Here is a 23,229-nt window from a genome sequence, read left to right as displayed (position 1 = left end):
ATCAATAAATAACAATGTTAAAGGATAGTAAATAATAATTGCCCTAAACACTATAAACAACCTGTCACATGCTGATACCGTGAAATGATATTGCCACTAAACTTTGAACCCTGTGAACTCTGTTTGATTTGACATCCCTGATAGAGGTCAATCTGATTTCTGCTGAAGTTGGTTTTACAGAATTCTGTCAATGGCCTGTAAATGACCCAGTTTATTGGCAGCATCTGGCTACAGCTGTATAACACATTTTCCTTTTGTGTCCTCCAGCCCGTGTTGACCCTCACCTCGACTGATTAGCCAAGGGCCGAAGATCGCTCAGGTATGAATTGAATCAACTCTTCCAACATGCTGTTGATGTTGTGCCAGTACGCAGATATACTTTAGACCAACTCATGATCACTGCTCTCTTTTGTCTTTCTTTATTGCCTTTTGTCTGTCTGGTTGTGGTTAAATGTCATTTTAATCCGTAATTCCCCTCTCTCTCTCTCTTCACCTCCCACAATGTTTGTGAATCCGATTCTGTGATTGTTAGTAGCTTTAATTACATGCAAGAGTGCTTCACTCTGTGAACTGTGCCACTGTTTCCCCCTGCAGGATCTGGCAGCTTGTTTATGTATGGATATGCATTTTATTGTTCTGGATGACACACAAACGATAAGTGAGCAGCCAGTGATCTGCTCTCAGCTGCGGCTCAATCGGACCTGCAAACCGAGCAGAGCCGGGACAAGAGGCTAACGAAACAGAGACTTAGTACATTTTGTGTCGCTTTGATCCGCATTACAGCGCTGCTGGACCACAGCACGTTCCATGACCGCACCGCTATCCCCCTTCTCAGCCTCACAGCTAATTGTTTCTGGTCTCCCCACTTTATTTCCCTTGACTGCAGGACAGTGACCAGAAGATTAGTGAGCAACGAGCTTGGCCTCGTGCTCTGCAGACGGCAGCGCAAAGCACACACTTGTTTGTTTTGGTATGTGGATAAGAGTGTGTGTGTGTGTGTGTGTGTGTGAGAGAGAGAGAGAGAGAGAACGTTTTGAGTGAGCTCTAGAGGCTTATCAATCTTCAGCACTTGGTATCACATCAGAGTCATTAAAGCCTCTGTTTTTTCCAGGAAAAATGAAAAAAAGACATGCAGACAGGCTGAGTATGGTGCTGCTGAGGTTGGCTTGGGGTCAAAAGAGTAATGCTGGACCAAGTTATGTAGTTCTCTCTCCTGAATCTCTAAACGATGACTCAGATGTGCTATTAGTAAGATGGATACACAAACCCAACAGGGGTACATGAGTTTGGTTTGATCTGCAGCACAACTGAACTCGGCAGGATGCCTCGTCATCCTCAGTCACGACATCAGGAAGCTGCAGAGGCAGCTGAGGTACAGGCTGACGGTGGGAAGCGTAAAGAGGGAGAGAGAGCGGCATAGACGGTCAGAGGGGGATAGATACTAAAACATTTTCTGATATGGAAGTTACACTAAATCTAGCATGAGTGTTTTTGGCTCTAGGACCGGGCCTGTGGAGGAGGATGTGAAGAGGGTGGGCTGGAGTGAGAGCAGGAGAGACGAGAGGGAGGTGTGGAGGCAAGTCTGGGTCTGAGTGGAAACTTGAATGGAGTGGAAACTGGGCTGGAGGCCACTCAGCAGATCCACCTTCACCCTGCCAGAGCAATCAGCTATCAGGAGTTTAGAGAAGGAACCATTTGCCCCCTAAGTAAATTCATGAGGGGTTTGTAGGGATTTGGCCCGAGCTTCTCCAGCTCTAATGTGGGGATATTTTGGTAAGTGAAGTCCTCTTGTTTTCTGGAGAGGGTGCCAGAGCCTGTCTGCCTTTTTTAATGGGATCACAGCGGACACCCCAGGAACCACCGCCAGGTGAAGTGATTCCGCTCTCTATTTCCAGCTGTGTAAACACACGCACGCACACGCTCTGCTCCCCCTCCCACACACACACACAAACACACACATACATAGACACATGTGCTATCACTTCTAATAAAACGCGCGCTGGCTCACATTGAGGGAAATGCTCACTTTCCCTTTCTCTCTCAAATAAAAACAAAGCTCATTTTTCTGCTTTTGAGAAAATTCTTGGCCTTGTTAAAAACAATGAGTTGCTTGAAAGATGTAAACAAATTTAACAAGAGCTGGTGTTGTCTTTTCTCAGGCTGGGAACGTTCAAAAGAACATAGAACTGTCCCTCCTCTCACCCTCTCCGCTGCCTTGAATCGCATTTCCTCATAAATCCTTTAGTTAGCCTTTTCTGCCAATGTTAATTTTCTGTGCAACTTTTATCACTTCTCCACCACCAACATTTGGTCAATCTGAAACCTTATTAGACCTCATTGTAGTGACATATCACCCATTTCTTTGGGTAAATTACTGCTGAAAACGTTTTATACCGACAACGTGTACAGTTACGAAGCGATTTGGGGTTTGGTCATTTAAGGACGTAGGTTTACTAAGCTAACATGGTCTATAGTCTATAGGGTGAGTTTGTGCAAAGAGGCGGGGAAGAAACCGTCTTAGTGGCCACGCGGTAGTCGTACTGTTAAAGGCATTTGGACTTTAATGCTCCATTGTTGATATAACCAAGAGAAAGTGGAGACTCCCTGATGGCCCTTTTGAAAAGCAGATGCCGGAGATTTTTGCCTCTGCATTTTATGGCTTATTTGCTACCAAGGAGATTCTGAGATTTCTTATGGGACAAAATCTTTCCTCACTTTGCACGTGTCAGGCAGAAGCTGACTATGAGGAGGAATGTCGCTGCTCTTGTCATCTACAGTTCATTCTCGGTTCTCTGCACATAAACTATCATTTGTATCGTCCACTTAAATAACTTTTATCCTTAAACTAGAGATGTCCTGATCCCCTTGTTCCCTTCCCTACTGATTGCAATACCTGGACTTTGCATATCGGCCGATTACTGGTAAGATATCAAAGAATAAAAAATGACAACGTATATTACATATTTTGCTAGCTATATGCTACTATCCCTGTATCTAAGTGATTATTACTATCATTGTTGTATGGACTATTTCTAGTTTTGTGATTGGCAAAACTAGAGCATTCTCCATTTTACTTGTGGGACTTTACGGCCTGACATATTACCAAACTGCTAACATTTTAGGTAACTCTGGCTAATGCTAGGCTACCAGAAGTCACTTCTTGGCTGCTCTAAAAACAGTAGCCTACTTGTACAGTGCAAATGCTTTTTTGGAGCGGTGAAGAAGAGAAATAAAAACTGCACAATTCATTTATTGACCTTTAACACGTATCTCATCCATACATCGATTCACTTACCCACCGATGGCCCAACACGGCATTTCCGGTAGTGACGGAGGCCTTTTCTATGCTGGTATCAAAACAACTCCACCTTTAATCAAGTGTCTTTGATACATACAATGAGAATCACTTCAAGAATATCTGCTCCACCTATGAAACTCATCAGCCTTACAGTAAAGTTAGTCCAGTTTATCTGAACACATGGTTTTAGTTGATGCCAGATGTGGGATAGGAACCGTGATGTTACGGTCACTGTGATGGTATGCAGTCAACAAGCAGGAAAAAGGTCATATTTATGTACAATTTGTATATGAAAGACAGATTCACAACATAGATTTAATATGGTAATTCATCAAGGCGGTTCACATTAAAGTTCCTGCCTAATTTCCCAGGCCTGGTGATGATTGCACTGTATCAATTCTCAGCTGTTTTCACTTGAAGACTGTCCTCTCTGCAGAGACGCCCCTTCTTAACAAGTCATTTTGTTTCCCACTGAGCCTTAAGGGTCTTATTGTTCACTAAAAAAGATAAAACATGCAGCCATTTGGTTGAGATAATTCATTTACTAAGGCAGATCGCTGCTCTAGTATCAATGGATCACCTAAGGCACAAAAACACGAGTCGGACACTCGACGGCACAGTTTTTCTCTGAGTCACCATCCTGGTCTCTAGAGCAGAACGGCAATCATCCTGAGCTCAGAGGAGCCGTAGTGTTGACAGAACTTTCATAACCGGCTCGTGTTATATAAGGCCTGTGTCACAGATCTCGCTCAGTGTGTGTGAGGAATATTTCTGTGCGTCTTGTGCGCAGCCGTGGGTTCGCTTACAGCTGGAAGGTGTGATGTTTTTAATTATAACTAACCAGCCCTGCCTGTCAGCTAGAGGAGGAGGGTCCAACCCAAAGCGTCAATGTGACAGTATCTCATGCCAGAAGAGACAAACTGGTCCTAATAAGACCACGATGGCCCCAAAGTGAATTTTTTCCATGCTGCCTGGTGTGTTGAGATGTAACACTACCCCTGTGGTGTTGAGGTTGGTTCTCTGCAGATAGAGTATCATTCTATTAATGGTAAGACTGACATTTTTGCATTTGTAGAAGGTTTTATCCTGAATCCTGAGTTCTCAGAAGACGAGCTGTAATTTTCGCCATCACATCTAATCTTGTGGCCCCTGGAATAGTGAGTTTATAGTGAATATGTCTGCAGAAGACACATTAACATGAATATGTATGTGTTTTTCTTCAATGAAAAGCGCTGTTAAAATGTTATAAAACAAAGAAAACACATGTAAACTATTCTAAACTTATAACCAGCTTAAAATCTTTCCACAACCTATTCTGCACAGTGTTATTTCCCCACATCTATTTGTATTTTTCTTGTGGGTTTTGTACCGACCTGCTGAACTTAATCGGGGCTGTGCATTTTGAGACAACTTGCCAATTCCTGCCCTCCTGGCCTGCATTAGTTTGTGTGTTAGCTCAGAGCTCAGCCTTATTGAAAGAGTCTGGACCACAGCCTCATCTGTTTGCTCAGCTGGATATGACTCAGGCCTCCCCTGGGGATCATCGAGCTGTCCCCCTGCATGTGCCACCAAGTCTCCAAACACTCATTACTGCTGCGGGTTCTGCTCGGCCCACATACAAGAATTGATGATGAAGGTTAAACTGGATATGTCATGCATGAACACATATTTATGGTTATGGGTTGGTGCCACACGAAACATGTTTGTTAATGTGAATAGACTAGTGCTCTCACTGGGTGGCTCTTCTGTGTCGCGACGACCAAAAACTGGCACATGTCAGATTAGTGGTTGTGTTTACTTATAGTCTTTGATTCTTTAACTGCTTGTTCTTTTGTTAATGGATGTGCGTACATCAGCGAAATTCATCACATCCGATCTGCACCAAATTGCACAAACTCATAAAAATAATTCCCATTAATGTTCCTAATTGTTTATCATCAAGATCCGTGAATTATTTCCTGAGAAATTAGTAAAAATGTTAAAAAAAAATGCACTCTCTCACAATATTAAAGAAAAAGCAACAAAAAAAAAAATATTTACCTGACCCATATTCCACAAATGTCATGAAAACATAACCTCTTTGGTGGAGGTAATAATTTCAAAAATATTCAGCTTCAGCCTCTGTATATTCTATGGATGTATCTCAATCTTCACGTCTGCAACATGCATGGACGTGTGTAAGTGAAACCTACATACGTCAAAGCGTTGATGTGATTGTTGCGGTATCACAGGGAGTAATCCAACACTCTCTTTGCCCTGCGAGCTGACCCCAGATCCAATGACATTCAGGGCTTCCCACTGGCTCGTTGACCCACTGGTTAAGCAGTGCAGTGAGCTGAGAGGCAGCTGAGTGATATACTGTGTGTGTAAAAGTAAAGGGCGTTAAGTGGAACACAAGCCAACAGCAGTAAAAGCCACAATATATCTGGCGAGACATGTCTTTTGAACAGCATATCCATCGTTGGCCTTTGTCTTTGTGTGTGTGTGTGCGTGTGCGTGTGCGCACAGTCCCAGAGGTTAACCCTGCAGAGGGACCCCGTGAGCTGATGTATGTTTAGATTTCATTCCATTCTCTCTGTAGTGCTGGGTGGGTTTCAGCAGGAACTGTCGACCAGTAAATCACCGAATGAAATGTGAGTCAGATGTGACTGACATTATAAGCTTTACATTTTACAGGCTTCTGAACGTCCTGCATGCGTTAAACAGCTTGGGAAGAGTTAGTCAGAGATAGAGCCATATCTGAACTGTGTGTGTGTGTGTGTGTGTGTGCGCGCGCGTGTGTGTGCGCGCGCGTGAAGGGGAAAAGGAGCGGTGGGCTAATTTGCGGAGCTAGTGAGTGGAATCATTAAACCATGTCTCGGTAATGGAGACTAATGTGGGATAAGGCAGACCTAATGACATGCGCTCGTCTGGAATGCTTGAGTAGCAGCAATCAGCGTGGAAAATGGAGTGATATGGAATTTCTTTGACAAGCTTTCATTCATATTCATAAATTGATGCTAATGTGGAAAAATATGAGGGTAGCTTACTTGAGGAAAATGAGGATATGCGCTCGGGAAATGATCTAACTTATTAAATATGATTGTGTCCATGATGGCATTAAAGTGACCGAAATGCCCCTTGAAAAATAATAATTCCAATTTTAAGCATCCCTAAAAGTTTTGCGAAAATATCTATAAAATGTGTTTCATGACCGAATACGTGTCTGAACACTTGAGGCCAAGCAAGCTTTATTAAAGAATAACAAATGCAACATTGAATTTGAACTGTGCTTTTCCTCTGCCGTGCACTTAATCACACACCAGAGAGAGGCTCTGAGGTACAGATATGATACAGGTTTGAAATTATAGATGGACATGCATTTTCCAGAGTGACGCCATCGGCAAATGAGTCTGTGCAAGACGGGGCCTGCCTCTGCCTTCAGCTCCGGAGCATTCACTGATCACTTCCTTGGCTGAGTGAGCGAGGGCCAGAGCATCGAGGGAGGAGGAGGAAAATTAAAGACTGATTTGTTTTTCTGAAGTATTGGAAAAGACCCATACCCCCCATTTGCCCCCCTGGACTTTCCCCCCTTCTGACTCTGGACTATACCCCTCTCTGCCGGGGCTCTCTCAGTGGTCAGGCCACAGCGTTCCCCCATGCTAGGATTTACTTTATGCATTAATGAATGGAGTTCTCTTCTCCAGCCTTCCATGACTTCTTACTCTTACGTTTCCATGTCCGCTTCCTCTTCTCTCCTTCATTTAGTTTCCCTGCTTCCTGGTTTTTCTTCATACTCATTGCTTCACTGCCCGTCTCTCCATGCTCTCGCCTCCCTCACCTCAACCTTTGTGGGAAAATACTTAAAGAGAAGGACTGTACCATCTATCAAACAGGTCATTAAAAAGAAAGACAGAGACAAACCACACTTTTAACAGCCAAGCAATGAATCAATTAGTTTCTCCTTATCAAGGGTTTTAATCCAAAGAATAAAAAATACTGCAAAAGCAATAATCCACGGTTGTCAAGGAACTATTTATACATATGTTATTAACAAAGCTCATAAACACCTACTCGTTTAAGGCAGTTTTCAGCTTTGTTTGATCAAACTCACTGGTGTGATTGATGTTTGGATGTGGACCATACTACCACGCTGCAGCACACTGCCAGCGTGGTAGTATGATGTTTGGATGTGGACCATACTACCACGCTGCAGCACGCTGCCAGCTACAAAATGCTGTAAAAGACTTGGTAAGCAATACACCTTGAGCAATGAAATGCCCAATGTACTGCAGTAAAACTACAATTATTAAACGTAGTTAAACACAGTACACTATAAAATGCCACACCACCCAAAAGCATTTAACGGCAGCGGGCCGAGCTGCAGAGTCGAGCTCGGGCCATTCATAAATCTACATTTATGAATGCTCGGATTCGCACATCGCTGCCAGTTTTACCACCCTATCAGTTTCCTGCTTATGACATCGATAGGACTGGAACTGTTATGTCAACTAATAATACACCTAAAGAGATTTATTTTTGAAGCTATTTCCTACATAGCTCTGGTTGTTTCTTCTCTGCTGCCATGTCTACTGACATCCTAGGAATGGAAAACAAACACTGCTGGTGTGTGGGTGGGGGGGGAGGGAGTCTGTCTCCGGGGATTTAAATCTGCTGCTCTGCGCTCCAAATATTACTGCTGAGATTTAAAGGTCTGACTGCTCCAGTGCATACAGTAATACATTACGCATGTTCAGTGGCAGTTATTTCCTTTATATTACATCAGTAGGTAAAATACTCAAGACCAAATTAGTTTAATGGGCTATCAAGGTCTGACAGCATGGCCGGCTTTGGTGTGTTTTATATCCTCCTAGCTATAGTATATAAATGATTCTGATTATGGGAAATGCTGTATCTAGTGTCTTTGGAAATCGACCCTGCTCGAGGCTTAAAGTCTGAATATATGTCCCTCTGTTGCATTGAATTAGACCATTCTTTTTTTTTTTTGCCATTTTACAACATATATATTTGTATTAGAAATAAAAACTGAAAAATGACAGATAAAAACTTCATTCACTGTGTAATAACATAACATGTATTATTGTGGCTTGTAGCCAAAACTGCACTTCAGTGACTGAAGTCTTGTGAAAAGATCATTGTCTGTGTATAATGATTGAAGGCATGACAGCTTCCTATAAGTGAAGCCCAATTGTCTTGATCACCACCTGGTGGTTGGCTGCAGTATAGCTCATGAACCCTGCCTTTTCCATGTTCAAGAGTACATTTTGGGGTTAGTCGGGTGTGAGTAGTTATTTGATGGTATAGAAATGTGGTGAAACGGTAAGATTGACAGCGGTGAGTGACTCGCGATTGTTCGAGTGCGTGTATCTGAGGGACCTCGCTGCCGCGGCTCCATCCCGCCACAGATTTTGGCTCAAAATGTCTTTGGCGTAATATCATGTTGTTTGTATCCAGGATATTTTGGCCTCATTTCTGGATAGAGGGAAGAAGTGAAGACACCTGGTCCATTGTTATATATAGTCCATGGTAAAGACACACAAAATGGCTGCTACTGAAAGTGATCACTGAGATTCTCCAAGTTTTGCCTTCTTGGTGTCTTATGTATTCAGAGTTGAAAAAACTCCCCCACACAAATGATAATGACATTTGTTTCTGAACTTTTCACCACCTCCACCTAAGCCCCTTGTCAATAATAATTGAATTTATGAGGTCCAGAGAGTGTATATTTTACTGATACATAATTTCTACTGTAGATTTTAGTATCTCCTCCCGAGTGACCATCACACTGACATGGACGGTGTGCTGCTGCATAATGATGGAAAAACGCTTCCAGCCTTATTTATGAGGTGCAGGTTTTTCAGATGTTATTTTATTACACCAGGAGGAAAGTCTACTGGGACACAAGATATTATTCAAATTGTTAACACCGCGTTTGTCAAAAGATAGAAGTAATATTATGGTTCTAATGTCCGTCTCGTTATGATGTCATTGCTCAGTGGGTGGGGGTGGGGGGGGTCGTGCAGGAGAGGGATTGGGTGCAACACATTTGTAAACACATCATTGGCCTATTCACTGCAGCACAAAGACATGTCCTGCCTTGCACTCATGCTTGTAGAACATGCAAACACAGATCTGTGGATAAAATGGGGGCCACTGTCTGTAAGAGGCAGATACGGAGTCTGCTGTGATCTGGAGCAGCAGAGCATGGACTGTACTGTCTTGTTGAACCCTTGGATCTTTTTTTAGTCTGGGCTGCTCGATGTTTTATTTCTCACTTTCCTCTGGAAAACTTGTGTTGTCATGTTTACGTTTCTGTTTCCCATTTGCATGCTAATGATGGCAAAAACAGACACGTGGATTTCTGTTTGTTGCACTTCTTTTTGTCTGGAATCTATCGGCCCATTTCAGTGTTTTCAGCACGACTGCAGAGCTGCCCTGCATATTTGTCCAATTCTCCCCCTCCTGCAGCCGCAGAAGGACTAATGTTAGCAATTCCACTGCTGGATCTCGTCCTGCACGGCCATATGGTTTCACTGGCATGGATCATGGATTATTAATCGTGCTCTGTTGCCTGTGAGAAATGAATGATACTTCAACTGTATTACAACAGCATCTGATGAGTGAAATGTCTCGAACACTTGGTTTGAATGACAGCATCAGGTTGTTTCCTCAGTTTTTATAGTCAACAGGTGATATCATGTTAATAATATATTTTCTTTTGTGCTAAATTCAAGGTCCTGTATGTTGTCTTGCACTCATGTTTCTGCATTGTCGGTGTTTTTCCACAAAAATCTCCCCAAGACAAACTGACAGAGCGTTTGTTTTACTTATGAATAATGCACTTGACAAATGATCTGGCTTATTAAATATGGGCATCTATTTACTTTAATCCTGGCTGACGTCAGTCTCGAGCTTAGTCCAGTTTGGCTCATGTCATCATTCAGGCTCTTTCTGAAGCAAAACGCTTCTATCAAATGCAGTTGTAAAAATAGCTAAAGTTAGGAAATCCCCCAGTTCTGACACTAAGGTATTCGACTGTCCGTGACTGACTATTAACATCATTGTGATTGGCTCACAGTTTGAGAAGCATTACCTGTTTCCCCTTTCCTCTGCTCGGCTCGTATTGCTGTGTGTGTGTGTGTGTGTGTGTGTGTGTGTGTGTGTGTGTGTGTGTGTGTGTGTGTGTGTGTGTGTGTGTGTAGGATGCCTTATTACTTTTTCAACTATAATTTTGGCCTGCAGAAAATTGCAAAAATATGGTTTTATTTTTTCATATCAGTGGTTATCTGTAATCTATATCACATACCACCTGAATTCAATCAAGCTGCACCAAATTTCACACTCATAGATATCAGTTCCCTAAATTTGTCTCCTTTTTTTTCCATCAAGAATTATTCTCTGTGAAAAGAGTGAAAATGTTGAAAGACATCCTTTCACCCAGTTTTGTAGAAATCCGTTCTGTTCTTTGGTGGAAATCTTCCAAACAAACAAGACACGGGTGAAAAACACAACTTCCTTGTCGAAGGTAATAAGTCAATTCATCCCCTTGGGGATAAAGATGACCTCAACGTGAACCGAGCACATGGACCATACGTTTAGAATCTGAAACAGAACATTTATCAAAGCATAGGTACTTGATAACATACTTTACATCATCAGTCTGATTGATGTAGGAGACTTAGCGTAGCTCTATTTGGGACTATCTCATCCAGGTCATGGCCAAAGAAGGTTTAAGGATTTTATGTTTCATGTGACTTTCTGTCCTGACATTTAGTCTAAGGGGAGTGCTCATTTCTTTCTTTATTCAGGTTTCATTCCAGAATCCATTTAATGTTCCTATTTTTGAATCTTTTGTTCTTGCTGGCTTTGTTTCATTTTTTTTTTTAAGCAATGTACCGTATCAGCTGCATGCGGCTGTTTCCTTTTCTTTATGGAGCACATATTTCTATCACAGTCAGTGTTGATATGACTCAGCCATACAGTACCATAGTTTAAACAGAGAGCTCCGTCCAGCCATCAATTATACTGCTCATCACAGGGCCAACAAATAGAGACAAACAGCCATTCACATTTACACCAATTCAGAGTCACTAGATAACCTAACCTGCATGTCTTTGGACTGAGAGAGGGAGCAGGAGTTCCCAGAGGAAACCCACATGCACATGGAGAGAACATAGAAACAGAAAGGCCCTGGTTGGTTGGCAGGTTTGAACCTAATACGACTTGTTTATTCCTTTTTGACTTCAACTCCTCATCAGTCTGTCTCCTGCAGGCGAACACATTACGATCTATGCTGACTACTATGTAGAAGCTGCACCGCTCTTTAAACTCTCTTTACCCCTGATGTCATGCTTTTGGGTTATAGCAGAGCTCTAGTGCACGCTACAGTGAAGTCACCACAGTCCAACAACACAGAAAGTTTCCTAAGGTCGTAAAGGCTGGCCACTGAGTGTTGGGAGCACTAGGGAAATACGTCCTGGATAATTGTCGGGTTAATTTCCGCAACAGCAGCTGAGGTCAGGCATGGACCTCTTTACCCCACCGTCCACAGTCCACACACACAGCCCAAGCCCCTAATCTGCCCTGCCTCCCATCACCATAACATCTCGTCTAATTGTAGTTTTTCTCTTCCCCTCACCAGTTGGCCCACACTTTGGGACGCATTCGAAACCCAGTCTGGTCGGCAGCAATGTTCCCCCTGTGGAGATAATGTCACTGGTTGTTTTTGAAGGTGGATTCAGGGCTGACCTTTCCCCCCCCCCCAAAAGAGACGCTAGACTGGAACTGTTTTAAAGAGCAAAATGTACATGTTTACAATATATTCATGCTGCATGGAGACATGAACAACATGTAAAAACAGAAACCCACAGCTGCTTTGAATGTGCAGTGTCAATATAAATAAATAAAAATATTGTTTATTTGTATTATAAAAAAGTGTCTAAGTTGAGCTGAATTGTTCAGCACATAAATGTAAACGGTTGAGGATAAAGAAACGGTTGTTTTATTAGTGACATGGGGTCGTGGCAATATAAGTGTCAGGAAATAGTTTTCCTTACGAAGCATCTGTTTATTACCTCAGCCAAGGAGGTTATTTTTTCATCAGCATTTTAGTTTGTTTGTAAACAGGATTACACAATAAATGCTGAGCAGATTCTCATGAAACGTTTTTGAGGGGTGGGACGTGGCCCAAGGAACAACTCATTAAATGTTGGAGCAAATCCAGCAATTGTTTTTCAATTTCTTTGCAGCCTTTCCCCACAGAATCAATTCAATTGCAGTAGTGGGGGTGCATGTGCACGCGCACAAAGGTCGCTCTCATGCACAACAATTTTCAGGTTAGATGTACACAGACTAAGAGTGAAAGAGACATTCTCGTGTGAGAGACAACTGCATTGCATGACACTGGCAGGTATGTGCTGCAGCTGAAACTATAGGTCTGACTGTCTGCATGGACAGTAACAACTTTATGGATGAGCAGGCTGAATATTGCACTGCACACAGGTATTCATTGTAGCAACCAAGCTGGCAGTGCACAGGGTATTTATTTGTTTCTGAAAACAGCTGCATTTGCTGCTGAGAGATGCTCAAAATTCTCTGTAGAGCAACAGGGTGATGATTCTGTTTGTCATTGTGAGTCACCCCGTTCACAGTACATGTAGTCTTTGTTTATCTAAATCAATTTGTGTAGCTGTAAATAAAAGCTCATTACTTTAAAGTTGCATATAGACACTGCACATCATCCTCAGACGCAGCACATAACCATTTCCATTCTTCTCGCTCCGTTTGCATGTGAACCTCATCTTTGCAGTTTCCTTTATTGCTCAAATGTTTCCTCATTTTTTCCGTCATGGCCACTTTTCCCTGAAATATTCCTGCCTTGTTCACCTTCCTTTGCTCTTAAATCAAGTCCTGAACTCTCCCTATAAGTCGGTGCACTGCTGCTTGGATATCTGTTATCTGGTCTTGCAGTGTCAGCTCCAGCTTACTCCATCCCCAGCCCTGCTAGCACAGCATGTTGGAGACTGGTTCAGTGGGTGGGGAAGCAGTTGCATGCGAGGCACACTCTCGGCCACGTGCTGTGGGCTTTTCGCCCCTTTTAAGCCCTGTAGATTTTCTCTTTCTCACTCCACTCCATTTTTTCAGCTTTTCTCCCCTTTTCTCTCAGTTCCCGCAGCGGGGGAAAAACTTACGGTGCGGTTTATTTGTTCTGGTTTGGTGTCGGTTCTCCCATGTCCTTGGCCGCCTTTCATACCTCCATGACAGTAGCCTGGGTTGTGAGCGATTATCGTGATATCGTACGCGCACGTGTGCGTGTCCGTCTAGTCTGCCACGCCGAGGCCGTTGCAGAGAACATATATTTTTGGATCATGCGTGTGCGATACAGCCTGTCACTGTTAATGTTGGACCAGCGAAGTGCTTGACTGCCAGAGTGTTTCCCTGCCGCAGCGCTTCGGTCTCCAGCATCCAGAGACTCATCTTGCCCTTCTCCTCCCCTCTCTCTCCCCCCAATTTGAGTGTCGGTCTTGTTTATGTTCCTCCTCGGAGACAAACCACACCAACCGTGTAGGAAAGAGCATGAGCCCGACAATTCGACTGGTGATTTGAGGGAAATGAAGTAGTGGGGTTTAAAATGAGGGGAGGGCTTCAGCGGAGGAGGGGAGTTAAGTGAAAGGCAGAATGGGAGCGGAGCTGTTTCCATCTGATTGTTTCCACTAATGCTAAATTGCAGCCACTGGAAGACAGTGACCTCCTCCGAACATGTGTTCACCATTAATCCAGCCATGGTGAGAGAAGGCCTGTTTTCACCAGGGGAGGGAGATGAGAGGAGTTGCCCCTGAACCCCGACGTTATTCACACTGTATTTATATACATCGTGTGTGTGTGTGTGTGTCTGCATGGATTTTTTAAATATGTTTTAGATTAGTTATGAAATGGAGGACATCTTTATATTCCTACACACTTTGCCTTGTGATTAGCATCATTTTAATTTCTAATACGAAGTTCCATTCAGCCATTTCCTTTACTGCTTTTCCTTTGAGAGTCTCGAGGGGAGCTGGAGTCAATCCCAGCGGAAATCGGAAGGGAGGTTACACCCAGTTTATCAAAGGATCAACAAACAACCAATCACACTCACATTTACACTTGCAGGCAATTTAGAGTCTCCAATTAACCTAATCCCAATCTGCATTTCTTTGGTCTGTGGGAGGAAGCTCGATAACCAGGAGAAAACCCAATAAAACACAGGGAGAACATTCAAACAGATCGGGATTTAAACCGTTAACCTTCGTGCTGTGAGGCGACAGTGCTATTATGAAAAACCCTAACCCTAAATGCTAACCCTAACCCTCGGGATATGAGGTTTACTGAAATATTACTCATAAAGTTCAGGTGTTTTCAGAGAAACAGAAGGTTCTCTGAGGACAAACCAACATTTAGTACAGATTTCGGCTGATGAGAGAAACGAACTCCAGTGCATTATTGGTAAATAGAGGTGGTTGAGTCATTCCCTTTTCTTTCCAACCGCGATTGAGAATAGATTTTCAATGTCATGTCCACAAATATGCTCTGCTGCTAATTAAAGGCGCCCTTGGTAAAAAAAAAAACACTTGTCAACACTTTGGATGCTTTCAACAGATGATGACCTCTCCTTCCCCCCTCTCTCTAAACATCTTTCACTCTCACTGAAAAAGACATAAATGTGAGGATTTATGCTCTTCACTCTACCTCTCTTTTTTTTTTTTGCTTCTTCCCCCATTTCACATCATCTATTCTCTTCTCCTTGCTCCCGATGCTGCTTCATACCGGTGCATGAGCCGCCAGACCTTTGAGTGGGAGAAAGTACAGGAGACCCAGGACGCGTTGACATCCAGCTCCTCCGTGTGATGTATGAGATGGATATAAGGGGGCGGGGCAGGGGGGGGGATAAGGGATGCAAGCCCTGTTCCAATATTTGGGAGGCACATAAAACATATTACAGAAGGGCTGTAAAAAAAGAGCCAACATTAGTGTCCAAATTTAAAACATGTCCCAGGTCTCGGCTGTCATTCGCTAGGGGATTTCTTACCGCCCCCCACCCCCTCCTCTTCTCCAGAGCTTTGGCAGAGTAAAGAATAGAACAACAGAGGAGAGGGGGAAACTGGCAGACCGTACATTTCCCAACATGCAGACTTTGTTAGTCTGAGACATCATGTGCAGCGTTTTTCAGAGTGTTAAGGATCTGACGCTAAAACAAATCAAAGCAGGGCAACGTGGTCAATAAAAGACAGGTACCTCACAAAGGGAGAGGCAGGAGATCCATTTGATTGTTGCATTGGTTTGGTATCTACGTGTCGGTTCAGCCAAATTACCAAAACAAACATTTTGCGACTTAGCCGTACTGATATTCTTGCCATGAAGATATCGTCAGTTAAATCTACTGGATTTCTTTTCACTTCAAACGTTAGAATTTTCCTTAAAGCTTTAAGAAATGACATTTGAAAAACTCAGCAGTACCTTTTTTTTTTTCTTTTCTTTCTCTGTAAAATCCACAGACCTCATTGTCAAAGTTTTCAGTGGAACTATTTTTCTTTTACCAAACTGTTGACAGTAAGGTCTGTGGATTATCCAAAGAAACAGGGACATTGTTTCTGGAAAGACGTTGCTGCTGTTGAGTCTGTCCAAATGTGATTTTCTTTTTGGTAATGTTTTGAGCTGTGCAAATAAACGCACATTCACTTAAACTGTACGTGCAGATAGAGATCTATCATGACAGATATCACAAAACCTTAAGAAAACAAAACAGATTTGCATGACGTGGATATGATGACCCTCCCTTTTTTGCGTGTATTTCAAATGTTCGTAGGTATTTTGCAGCAGCGACAGCACTAACCATAATGATGCACAATGTCAACATTAATTTCCACAAGCTAAACATTCGACACCCGAAGTGTGGTGAATTTCAATTGGCCTCGTGATCGTCAAACCCACATATTCAGCCTCGCTCTCGCCGTGTGAAAGACCCACATAGACACCGAATGTCCGGCAGTGCGCGGAGCTTCAAGTAGCAATCCAAATAAACAGGAGGTATTCTCAAACAACGCGGGCCTGCCAACTACAACACTCTTATTTATTTATGTATTTATCTGGATTTCCTGTGTACTTGTCGAGATGTCGGGCGCTGCGGGCCGCGCTATCTGAGGCCCGATTGACAAGGGTTGGCGAGCCCCGGCCAGGCTGCGCCGTATTGCATTAACGCTGGGTTATTTACCCCGAGGGCTCATAATGATGATGCTGTCCTGGGTCCCTGAGACGGCTCTGTTCTCGCAGTCACCTCCCGCCCTTCGTCGGATGCTGGGCCTGGCAGGTTCCCGCTTGTGCTGCCACCAGGAATGTTCCTGTGGATGCAGCGTTTGTGTGCGAGAGGCTACATAATCCTGGTAGTGTGAAGTATTTGTGCTACGGGATTCTTCAGAGCTAAGACATTTCTTTTGTGCAACAATACATCAGGCTACACCTTGAAAACTGATACCTTACACTTTATGTGAGTTAACCGTTGTCATTGTGAGCGTGTTGTTACTGTGATGTGAGCCTTTAAGTCTGTGCACAGTCCCTGTCAGGGTTGTGGCCTCTTGATCATTTGATTTCAATGATATTGTACTTTCTTTGGATACAGTCGTCTCTATCCCAGCAGACATTCTGGGTAGTCGAGCACAAGTGTAACTCATTAATGATGGCTCCATTCAGCGCCAGTAATCCGTGCCAGTGGGCGAGCGTGCATATTACCACAGCCCTGGAACCAGCACACCTGAATGGAGCGCAGCCACAACTAATGTTATTTGTCACACTGCTGTTTCTGTGATGGCAAGTCAAAATGTTAACTGTGAGAAAGGTCTGAGTTAAATGATAATATTGGAGCGGCAACGAAAGTTGTGCATGTGTGTGCACGTGTGCAGTTGAATGTTGCTTGTGATGTCAAAATACAGCTTTTGGAGTCTGGTTGGTGTTTATGTGACATTGGGATGTGCTGTAGATTTGCAGTGTGTGTGTCTCTGCAGAGTTTGTGTGTATGTTTGTAATTAAAGGGGGAAATTAAAATAGTTTCTCACAAATACATTCACATTAACAGATGATCTGAAGCACATAAAACCAAAACTAACCGCTACATACCACTGCTGCATGTGCATAAGAGTGATGGACATTCTCATCGAAATCTGAATACAGCTCATTCAGATGTGATCAGCGCACCTTACTGTACGCAGTGGCTGCTCTCAGCAGACTCGGAGTGACACGGTGAGGTTTTGTGGCATGTTCCTCGTTACATGTTTCATCATTGACCTTGTGAATCACGTCAGCCAGGCCTGTCAGTGGGGACCCATGCTGCGTCCTGTTGGATCTCTGCCTTGCATGTCTCAACCAAGTTCACGCTGATTGATGCTGGCAGAAATAGGACTGACTTTGGCAGGTATTCTAAGTGGAGTGTTTGACAGATGGTAAAAGTATATTGTTTCATTTCCATATAAATGAATAACTGATTTTTTCCATTATTCGAAAAAATTCAGCGAGCTTACAGCGAGCTCTTTCCCTCACCTTCAAACCAAACCAGCATTTTTCAGAACTGGAAAGTAGTCGACACTAATTATAAGATCACCTTGGAAATGCAGTTGCCACTGATTTCAGCTCCTGAGCCAGGTGAATTTTACTACAACAAATATGCTACTGGAAAGAAACCATCTGCGAGGCCAAAATAGACAGCAGGGCGAAATGCACAAGGGAGCAGTGTGCAACCGATTTCTCCTTCCTCTCTAATTTGTGCTGAGAATATTTCCTAACCAGAGGTTGCTTTCAGGTGTGTAAGCAAGCTGAATATAAAAATCTGAGTAAACATTTTGACACAAATGTGATTTTGCTGTGGCATGCATGACTTGGGGAATGGGAAGCATGAGGAACCCAAACATAGTTTGCCCACACGCTGCCTCAATGTGTGCATATGGCCCAGCAAGGGTTTAATGCCAACATTCATCTCATACCATCCTTTTCTCTATGTCCGCCTCTGCCTCACTGTAACTCAGTCAGTAAGAAGCCTGCAGACACATCATCTGCTGCACTTATTATTAAGTGGCTTAACCTCATCGAAACAAATGTAAATACATTTAAGGGTGTAAACCAGTAGGGACGTACAGAATGTACTATATTACATATGCATGTCTTCCCTCGGAAACAGATGCTCTTTTCCCCACAAGAGATATTTGATTCTGCAGTTGGACAAATGACTCATCCAAGTGAACAAATCAAATCGATTCCCAAACGTAACGGTAATCCGGACAGACTGTACTGTAAACACATTGTGTTTGAGTCTGAGGCGCTGTAGCATCCAGTTTTCATCATGTCTCATGTAGCTGCAGGTGCACGACCATCAACCCACTTAAAGCATAGGTTTGAATGGCTTTAGTGTGTTTCTGTTGAGTAATGACGTGCAATGGTTGGAGCGGGTTTGGATATTAGCAGAATATGTACTGGCTGATTGATTGTCGCATTCCAGCTGTTATTACAGCAAGTACGCACATCACAACAACCGTTCGCTACATCTGCCTTTTAAATCTTCTTTGGAGACTCGTTTGTTTATCATTTAACTCGATTCCTCTTAGAGCCAAGTTGCAAAAATTCCAACTTAATTTCACATGTGTGTTCCTTTTCTTTTTCAGAAGCTATAATATGTGTTGGCGGATATTCACTTCACTGTCAGTGTTTTCCTTTAAAACCGTGTGAAATATGGGGTGTTTGTGTCTCGTTGACTTCCCGTTTTATTTGCTAACAATTGCCAAGACCCAAAAGGCCTCCCGAAAGGCCAGTAAAGTAAACAAGAAACTAACCACTGTATGTTTTCTGCTTGATGATAATAAGACCTAGGGTTGTCTACAGTTTGTACAGTTTAAGCATTTTCTTTCAAATTAGAACAATTTATGCAAGAAGACTTGTAAATGGCAAGAGGACAAAGGCATTTACAATCACTTGTGTCTGCAGAGAGAAAGAAACACAGAGCATGCATTAAAGGATGCCAGCTCGCTGATCCAGTGTTTACACAGACATAACTAATGCACATTTACTGCATTAACTCTTCTCTTGTTCTCAGTATATTTTCCTTCCACATTTCCATGTGCTAAGACCTAATCTAGCCGTGCCCTTTAGTGCCCAGTGCGCTTCATGTGTGCACACAGTAGCTTGTTTGGTTGCTGAATAATCCACAATCAACAATCCAAACCAAAGCATAGTCTCTCATTATCCCAGGGAGCATGCCAGCTTGGCACACGGTGAACTCTGCCTGTCTGTTGTAAACAGGAACCTGCTGAAACAGCACAGTCCCTGACGGCAGCACAGACGATCTACACACTAACATATGCACACGGACAAATTTGCATCAGTGGGATGCACATGGCTGCAGAAATACACAAGAAGATCATGCACAAGTCAATGCAAGCTAGAGTCATAAAGAACAACAAACCCAGGACAACGCTTGGACCGAGGCACCATTGTGCACATGCACTGCATGCATCATTTGAATATAATAGTGGGGTATTGTGGCAGAGATGAACAATCCACAGTGGGATTGTCAGCGAAAGACTTTGCAAGAGTACTACTGCTGCATACAGCCATCCTTCTTTCATTAGGTGGTATAGGAGCTGCTACATGGGTCCTCAGGGCATTAATTACACTAAGAGCAGGGTCTGCGTGCCCGACAGTAGGCACCACACATGGCATTGAGTAACACACGGCTGCAGCCCCTCATGATTGGGGCTTTCCTCTTTAGACCTTTCATCACTTCCCATCATGCAATCCAGAGAGGGAATCCTAAACTCGGGTAGCCCGCTAACCAAAGAAAACATACACAGCTCTTTGTTTTTCTAATGTATTCTCTGTTAAATGTAACTCTATCTCTATTTTCTCATGTCTGTCCAAGTCGATCTTGCAGTATTTCCCTCGTTATTTGTCTGTTACTATCAAATACACATTAATGCACACACACAGTAAATTACCTCAGTCACATGCGTCACAGCCCTGACTCCCTGCCACCCAGTGGGAGGAGCTGTCCATTACAGTGACTGATTTTCTGTTTTCCTTTTTTTTTTTTACCATTTCATATCAGCACAGAGAGGTTAGAAGGACAGATGCTGTCAGAAAGTGACGGATGAGCTTCTTTTAAAGGGCCATCAGGGAAATAATAGACAGGCCAGCGAGCACAGAAAGCAGCAAGCTAAGCCAAGACCCTCTCTACTCCCCACTGCTCATCTCCACAACTGTCAGCCTGAAAAATGTTGGCAATTAGAAAGTATGGTAATGTAAAGGTGGTCTCACGTTTGATCTGCTGTGTGCTGAAGTCGCTGTGGCAGCTGAGGGGGTCAGAGAGGGCAGCAAGCAGCAGGAGGGAAGGTTAGACTCAGGGCAGACCGAGTCAGGGCCAAATCCAAAAAGGAGATATAAAGAGATTTAGGATAGTGAGGATATTTAAACTGCATCATCCCATCGCAGAAGCTTTTAGCTTTGTTTCACATTCTTATGTTCCAGTTATGGTTTTATGGAAGTGAGTATTCAGCATGTCTTGTTTTTTATGGTTAGAAGACTTTTTGAAAACCGATGAAGAGTGACTCCTGTAAATAGGATTTTTTTTTTCTGTTTCACATCATGCAAAGGGAGAAGGTTCTGGATGGGTCACGCTGTCATCATTTGCAAGCCATGATGTCATTGTGGAGACGTATTTGTGGAATCTAACTGAAATGAACAGTGTTTAATTTGGTTATCCATACACGGCACATTTACAGGATCATACGCACACAGAGAGATATGAACATGTGCTTTGCTCTTCTCTTATTTATACAAAACTGGAGATGATGCTGTTTTTGGAAGATTAAAATCCTATATATGCGCAAACATGTGACAGAACTGCACACTATGAAAAACTTGCATTGCAGTCGACTTCATTAGAGGCAGAAATGGTGAAAGTCCAATAGAATAGGAGACCTCGGAGACTAAGAGGCAGCATTTAGTTGCTTTAAATGGCTTATTTGATTAAGGCGTTTTTGACTTAGTGCTTCGTCTGACGCCAGACCTGGGACTTGTAATGGAGAATGAGTCAGAACTGGAGAGAGAAAACCTAAAGAAGGAAGAGATGAAGAGAAACAGAGAGGGAGATTCTAAAGGGGCTTCTACGTCAACACAAACAATTTGAGACAGGCAAACCACGGGCTACCCATTTAGTTCTGCTTTTTATTTACTTGCACACATAGATTTAAGTGTAGGGTGCAATATGCTCATGTTCATTTTCATGAATAAAAATGGGGCTGTGTGTGTGGTTTGTATTTCCCAACACAAACACAATGAAAGAAAAACCATAGTCCGACCATACATCTCTGCATTTTATTACTCAGTACCCATGGTCTTAGTGCTGGCCCACAGTTTGAATACATTAATTTCGATGAATGGCCTGCTGATTGCGTGGAAAGCAGACGGCGCAGCGAGGAGTGACGAAGATGAGCCGTCCGCTTCTACAGCCTGATGAGATGCTTGAAGTGCTCGGAGGAAAAGTTCAGAATTCAGCAAAATGCACACTATTAAACAGTGACATCAGTGTGGTAAAACCATAACTCACTGGTTTTGAAAACATCTCGCTGGATCTGCGGGCACTTTTCTAGTGGTTTTAAAAGGGAGACAAATAGCAGTGCCGGGCTGTCCGCACACTCGTGGAGAAAATGAACCAACACAGAGGCTTTTTCTCGCACTCACTGTTTGTTTTCTCTGGTTTAAATCGCTCCGCAGTTGAAACTGTGCTGCAGAAACACAGCTATAGTGTGTGTATATGGAACCGGTAAAATGTCAGACATGCCATTGCATGCAGATCCTTGTCTGTAAAGATAATCAGGGATCTTTACTGGGCAGGGGGGGGATATGATTTACCATGTGCTCTCTTGGAAAGGATGTGTCTTGGCTGAGATCGTATCTGTTTGTGGGTGCAAAACGGCAGTGTGATTCCTTGATCTGAACGCTGGCAGGTTTGATTTAGTGCTCCCATAAGTCAGACCTTTCTCACTTGGCTGGAGGTTTTCAACCCCTAGCATGAAAACCTCCTCACCTCAGGCTATGGGCAGTATACCAGGCAGTAATACAAACCTTGTGAAGCCATTAAAGCATAGATTGAACATAAGGGGAGTTGTTTTGTGCATTTGTGGCGTAAACAGCAGGGGAAATAACAGCATTTACTGTTTATCCCCTCTGATACCAGTGGAGAGCATTCACATCTCAGGGGTATGGACGGGAAGTCGAGGGGAAACAAGGTTTGGGATGGATATTGTGGTGTCCTGTGCCCTGCCAGTTGCCTCAACCACTGGCATGTCTCCTCTGTCCATCTGCCCAGAACAGCCATGTTAGTTTGTTCATGTCTCCAAATGAACAATCAGCACCAGTGACTTTGGGAGAGGTGGGAAGCAGAGCAGGAAAAACACAGGGGCGCCTTGTGTAGGGGGGTGGGGGATAGAAGGACGGGGGGGGGGGGGGGGGGATTTTTCCTTTAGCTCCATTTTCCTCCAGCACCACAGCTGATTGCTACCACATTGATGATGGTTAGTTAGCTGGAGAGTACTGTGTACTCTAGAGTCCGCTGGCCAGACTGGCTCCGTTCCCTGTGGCGCTGAGCCCCCTGGCAACCGGTTGCCGTCCTTCCGCCACCACAGCATCAGTCTCATCCCTCCTTGGGTCTGAATCCATGTCTCCACCAGGGGCTTGGAAGAGTCTTCCAATGTTTTTTATTGATCTGCAATTGATTTTCAAGTTTCCACAAAGGCCGTGGTTGACACTCAGGGAATGCAACTAATATACTTTTGGATAAATTCATAGAGTGTCTTTTGTTACACGTTAATCTGATTCCCACCAGATCCCTTCACCGTCTCTTCCAGCCTATCGCCCCT

General features: G+C 43.4%; 1 long non-coding RNA gene across 1 annotated transcript in view; it reads left to right on the top strand.

The window, feature by feature from the left end:
- LOC117763207 overlaps positions 1-23,229 on the top strand; it is a 106,126-nt gene that overhangs the window by 42,823 nt on the left and 40,074 nt on the right. Inside the window, exon 3 of the long non-coding RNA XR_004614128.1 lies at positions 268-319. This is a non-coding gene — a long non-coding RNA (uncharacterized LOC117763207). The remainder of the gene's footprint in view (positions 1-267; positions 320-23,229) is intronic.

The sequence above is a fragment of the Hippoglossus hippoglossus genome, chromosome 6, assembly GCF_009819705.1.
Source record: "Hippoglossus hippoglossus isolate fHipHip1 chromosome 6, fHipHip1.pri, whole genome shotgun sequence".
Taxonomy (NCBI): Eukaryota; Metazoa; Chordata; class Actinopteri; order Pleuronectiformes; family Pleuronectidae; genus Hippoglossus; species Hippoglossus hippoglossus.
The sequence above is the reverse complement of the archived record's forward strand: the minus strand, read 5'-3'. Positions and strand labels throughout refer to the sequence as shown.